The sequence below is a fragment of the Dama dama genome, chromosome 9 (genome assembly GCF_033118175.1).
Source record: "Dama dama isolate Ldn47 chromosome 9, ASM3311817v1, whole genome shotgun sequence".
Lineage (NCBI taxonomy): Eukaryota > Metazoa > Chordata > Mammalia > Artiodactyla > Cervidae > Dama > Dama dama.
In genome coordinates this window covers 12011179-12017684 of record NC_083689.1, presented here as the reverse complement: position 1 = coordinate 12017684, position 6506 = coordinate 12011179, and the positions used below count along the sequence as shown (strand labels likewise).

The window sequence follows — 6506 nt, the reverse complement described above, 5'->3', positions numbered from 1 at the left end:
TTCAGTGACTTCAAGATACATACACTCACACTCTTACACACATATACACATGTACATAGTTACATAAACAATCACATATGCATACACACTGTCTGCACATAGACACAAAAAACACAGTGACATGTACCCACATGTGCTTGCATTTACATACACACTCATACACATGTGCACACACATGTGCAAAACACAGTACACTCATGCATGTACCCATGCACACAGTTACATACATACAGTCACACACACCATCACCCAGTGACACCTAGGCATACACACAGTCCCACACATAGTCACAGAGTTACACACACACTAATGGAGACTGAATGCCTTAGAGCTTGTCGCTGAATCCTCTAGCAGAATGAGTCTCCAACACACTCAGGGAAGGAATGGGTACCCCACAGAAGCCAATCACTGGGCCAGGCCAGAGTGTGTCTTGAGAATTAAACAGGAGGCTTATGACCCCATGCCTCCCTTCCTCCTCTCTCTCATTCATTCACCATCACAGCCCTTAGTGGAAAGTCAAAATCCATTTGTAGTGGGAGAGGAAATATTTGAAACTTATGTATGGATAACTCGTTGAAGGGCTTAGCTCCATGGTGGGGAAAAGAAACTCTGCATTAACTGGTAGGAAAGTGGGATGAAGCAAAGTTTTTTTTTTTTTTTTTTTTTTTAAGATTGATGTATTAACAGCATTATTTGTATTCCACTGGGGATGATGCAATAGACTTCAGGATACACGGTCAATATAAAAAATTAATTTCATTTTTATATTCCAGGGGTTAGCAAACTATGGTCTATGGACCATATCTGACCTGTGGCCTGTTTTTGTAAGATATATAAGCAAAGAATCAGTTTATATTTTAAAAGAATTGTAAAAGAAGGGAAGGGAGGGGAGGAGGAGTAACTGAATATGGTCTGCAAGCACTAAAATATTTACTATATGGGTCCCTACAGAAAAAATAGGTCAACTCTGTTGTACACTAGCAATGAACAATTGGAAAATGTTTTCAAATGCCATTTTTTTCAAGTACCATTAACTGGAAAAAGTGGAATACTCAGGTATAAATCTGACAAAATATGTGCATGAATTCTAGGATGAAAACTTCAAGATGCTGATAAAAGAAATCCAAGAAGACCCAAATTAGTGAAGAGATATACAATATTCCTGGACTGGAAGACTCATATTGGTAAGATCTTAAGTCTCCTAAAAGTGATCTACAAATTCTGAGAAATCACAGTCGCAGGAGAAATTTTTGTAGAAATAATATGATTATAAAATTTTCATGAAAATGCAAAGGACCTAGAATAGCCAAAATTGTTCTGAAAAAGAAAAATAAAGTTGAAGGATTTACGAGATCCCTTTTGAGACATATTATAAAACAGCAGTAATCATGACTGGGTGATGATGATACTGGCCAAAGACTAGACACAAATCAATTGAATGGAACAGAGAGTCCATAACTCAAAAAAAAAAAAGCAAGGCAAGTCAAAGCACAAAAGATGGTCTTTTCAATAAGTGGTACTGGAAAAACTGAACATTCACATGGAAAAAAGTCAACTTATATGTCATACCTTATGTAAAATTCAATTTAATATGAATCATGGAATTAAATAATGTAAAAATATAAAACTTTTAGAAGAAAAAACTAGAAGAGAATCTTTGGGGCCATAAGTTAAACAAAGAATTCTTATATATAGCATCATCAACATAAATTATAAAAAGAAAGAAATGGTAAATTGCACTTCATAAGCATTTAAAAATTTTGCTTTGTGAAAGAAATATAAGATAAAGACCAGGCACACACTTGGAAAAAAAGACATGCAAATCATATATCCGATAAAGGACTTATGTAAAAATCCAATAATTGGAAGGTAGAGAATTCAAGAAAAATTAATGGGCAAAAGATTTGAAAAGATGCTTTACCACAGAAGGTATATGGATGGCAAATAGGCACATGAAAAAATGTCCAACATCATTAGTTATTGTGTGTGTGTGTGTGTGTGTGTGTGTGTGTATGTGTGTGTGTGCATGCAGTTGTGTCTGACTCTTTGTGACCCCATGGTCTATAGCTCACCAGGCTCCTCTGTCCAAGAAATTTTCCAGGCAAGAATACTGGAGTGTGTTGCCATTTTCTACTCCAGGGGATCTACCTGACCCAGGGGTCAATCCCTTGTGTCTTGCGTCTCCTGCATTGGCAGCCAGATTCACTATGATATATCATTGCATACCCATAAGAATGGCTGGGGAAAAACTGACACCTTCAGGTGACAGTGATTATGGGGAGCAACCAGAACTCTCAGACATTAATGATGAGAATTTTCAATGACAGGACACCTATGGAAAACGGTATGGAGGTTCCTCAAAAAATTAGAAATAAGGCTACCACATGGTCCAGCAAAATTGGAATCAGGATTTCCTAGAGATATGTGCATTCTGATCTACATTGCAGCATTACTCACAATATCAGTGGATGAATGGATAATAATGGAATATAATTCAGCCAGGAGAAAGAAGGAAAATCTGTTTATGATGACGTGGTTGGAACTTGGCAGCATTATGCTAAGTGAAATAAGTTAGAGAAAGACAAATATAGCTAGCCTTCCATATCTGGGGATTCTGCATCTGCAGATTCAGCCAATCCCAATCCAAGAAGATTCAGGGGGAGAAGGAAAAGTTCAAAACGTTCCAAAAAGCAAAACTTGAATTTGCTGTGCACCAGCAAATGTTTACATATTGTTTACATTGTGTTGGGCATCAAAAGGGCTTCCCTGGCGGCTCAGTGGTAAAGAACCAGCCTACCAATGCTGGAGACATGGATTCAATCCCTAGGTTGGGAAGGTCCCCTGGAGTAGGAAATGGCAATCCACTCTGGTATTCTTGCCTGGAGGATCCCATGGACAGAGGAGCCTGGTGGGCTACCGTCTGTGGGGTCACAAAAGAGTTGGACATGACTCAGAAACTAAACTAGAACAACAACAACAAGAACAAGGCATTATAAGTAATCTAGAGATAATTTCAAGTATACAGGAGGTTATGTGTAAGTTATATGCAAATACTACACCATTTTACATGAAGGGCTTGAGCATCCCCAGATTTGGGTAGCCACAAGGAGTCTTGGAACCAATCCCTCCATTCCCCACCCCTCCAAAGTGCTGAGGGATAACTGTAGTGTATGATAACACTTATATGTGGAGTCTAAAAAAAGACAGGCTGAAAGAAACTATGAGTAGAGTAGTGGTTACCAGGAGTTTGATTAATGAAGAGATACTGATCAAAGGATGCAACCTTTCAGTTATAAGTTAGCTAGTTTGGGGATATAGTGTATAGTATGGTGACCACATGGTACTGTGTCACAAGCTTGAATGTCCCTGAGAGAGGGGATCTTAAATGTTCTGGTCAGAAAAAAATAAATACGTATGTGATGGGGTAAGAGGTGGTAACTAACATCATGTGGTCATCACTTTCTAAGTTACATATCTATTAAATCAATGTGTTGTACACCTTAAAGTGACAAAATGTTATGTGTCAATTATATCACAATAAGGCTGGGAATTTTAATTAAAAAATTTAAATGGTGCCCTTTGAAATATAGTTTGGCTGTTCCCTCTAATGTTAAACATACACCTATAATATGACCCAGCCATCCCACTCCAAGACCAATGAACACTTATATACACATATCCACAGTAGCTTTATTTATAATAGGACAAAATTGAAAACAATCCACATGTTTTTCAACTGCAGAAGAAAATGTGGTTCATCATACTATGCAATATTACTTAGCAATAAAATACCAAAGTACTGAATAATGCAACATGGATGAATCATAAATGCATTGTTAGGTGAAAGATGCCAGATGATAGGGATCACAGTTTGGCAGGAGTTGGGATGAAAATGTTTTGATTATCAAGGGTGGCTGTGGTAGTGGTGGTTACACCTCTCTAGACACTTCAAAACTTAGAACTGTACACCAAATAGAGCAGTCTTTACTTTTTATAAACTTGATAAACTTACATACTTGTTTAAGATGAGGCTGAGGGTATTAAGCACATATATTACCCCCATAAATATACTATGAAATGATATACAAAAAGTAACAGAGTGAAAGTTGCTCAGATGTGTCCAACTGTTTGTGACCCCATGGACTATGCAGTCCATGGAATTCTCTAGGCCAGAATACTGGAGTGGGTAGCCTTTCCCTTCTCCATCGGATCTTTCCAACCCAGGGATTGAACTCAGGTTTCCCACATTGTAGGCAGATTCTTTACCAGCTGAGCCACAAGGAAAGCCCCATACAAAAAGTAAAGCATTTACCTAAAGGTGAAAAAAACTGGGAAAATAAAGTACATGTGGAGAAGCAATGCTTTTCATTGAGCACCTTATTTTCTACATGAGTGAATGTATTCTCTGTCAAAAATATTACATTGAAAAAGTTAAGCATCACTCTTCAAAGAGTCTCATCTTCTAAACCTTCAGGGGCTCTCTACTGATCTAATGCACTTGGGGCTGAGATACATCTTGAAAATTATTTCCTTGGGAGGTGAGGCATGACCTTTGAAGCCAAGCTAACCAAACTTACCTCCACTCCACCACTCATCAGCTAATTGATCTTGAGCAAGTGAGTTAATCATTCCAATCTGAAAGACTGAGGTGAGGATGAAATTGGGGTTTGGATCAAAAGCATCAAGGTCTGTGGAGTCATTCAGTCTTATGTGTTGTATGAAAAGTGTTTAATACACCCACATCTTACATGAATGCATGTAAGATACTCCTACTATAGAAATAAAATTTCTGCACCAAAGGTTATGTGATTAAGAGTAACTCAGTAAGTAACTGATAATGAGATCTCAAGTCGTCAAGGTACATAAAGAGATTATTTTTTGCAAAGTGAAGACAAACTAAATTGTTTTCTATCATAATACCATTTATGAAAAGAAAGAGTGCATTGAATACTTAACATTTAAAGATTTTAAAGATCTTCAAGATGATGATTGTACATTGTGGAGGGATGTTCACGATTCATCATTTAGTGAAAAATCCAGATTAATGATTTATTTATTATTTAATGAAAAATCCAGATTAACAAGAAAAATATAAGATAAAATAGCATTTTTTGTTGAGGTAAAACACACAAAATAAAATTTATTCAATTATAGGGCTTCCCTGATAGCTCAGTTGGTAAAGAATCCGCCTGCAATGCAGGAGACCCTGGTTCAATTCCTAGGTTGGGAAGATCCACTGGAGAAGGGATACACGACCCACACCAGTATTCTTGGGCTTCCTTTTGATAGAGCAGTTGGTAAAGAATCTGCCTTTACCGACTGAGAAGTCCATGGATGGTATAGTCCATGTGGAATCCATTGTGGAGGGATGTTCATGATATATTGTTCAATGAAAAATCTAGATTAACAAGAAAAATGTAAGATAAAATAGTATTTTTTTTTGTTGAGGTAAAAGTCACATAAAGTAAAATTTATTCAGTTATAGAATTCATAACATTAAAAAGTGTTTGATTTCATGCATCCAGTACACTCACAATGTTGTGCAACCACCACCTCTCCTCTATCTAGCTCCAAGATATTTCCATCACCTGAAAAGGAGACCTGTACCCATTAGCAGTCACCCTCCATTTTGTCCTCCAGCTCCTAGATCTATCTCTATGGATTTGCCTATTCTGCACATTTCATATAAATGGAATCATACAATATGTGACCTTTTGTGTCCAGTTCCTTTCTTTTATCATAATGTTTTCAAAGTTCATTCATATTGAAGCATGTGTCAGTGCTTCATTCCTTTTTTTAAAAAAAATTTGGCCATGCAACATGGCATGTGGCATCTTAGTTCCCTAACCAGGGATTGAACCTGCACCTCTTGTATTGGAAGTGCAGAGTCTTAACCACTGGCCTGTAGGGAACTCCCTACTTCATTTCTTTTTATGACCCAATAAAACATTTTGTTCTGCTTCACTGACTATGCTAAAACCTTTGACTGTGTGGATCACAACAAACTGTGGAAAATTCTTAAAGAGGTGGGAGTACCAGGTCACCTCACCTGACTCCTGAGAATTCTGTATGTGGGCTAAGAAGCAACAATTAGAACTGGACATGGAATAACGGACTGGTTAAAAATTGGAGAATTTAAAGTTAAAAAGTCAGAGCAGAGTGGCGCAGCGGAAGCGTGCTGGGCCCATAACCCAGAGGTCGATGGATCGAAACCATCCTCTGCTAAAGATTTTGTAAAGTCTTGAGTATGCGTGGCCTCTGAGAAAGTGTATTTCATAGGCTTCTCTGGTGGCTCAGTCAGTAAAGAATCTGCCTGTGATGTGTGAGACTCAGGTTCGATCCCTGGGTCAGGAAGATCCCTTGGAGAAGGGACTCTTCTACCTACTCCAGTAGTCTTGCTAGGAGAATTCCATGGACAGAGGAGCCTTGTCGGCTACAGTTCATGGAGTCGCAAAGAGCTGGGTGCAACTGATACTTTCACTTTAAAATTTGGCAGTATATGTGAG

The 6506-nt window shown here is 37.9% G+C and overlaps 1 non-coding gene across 1 annotated transcript; it reads left to right on the top strand.

Moving 5' to 3' along the window:
• Positions 1–6153: 6153 nt before the first annotated feature.
• TRNAM-CAU (transfer RNA methionine (anticodon CAU)) lies at positions 6154–6225 on the top strand. Its single transcript has one exon. It is a non-coding gene; the product is annotated as a tRNA-Met (tRNA).
• Positions 6226–6506: the final 281 nt, after the last annotated feature.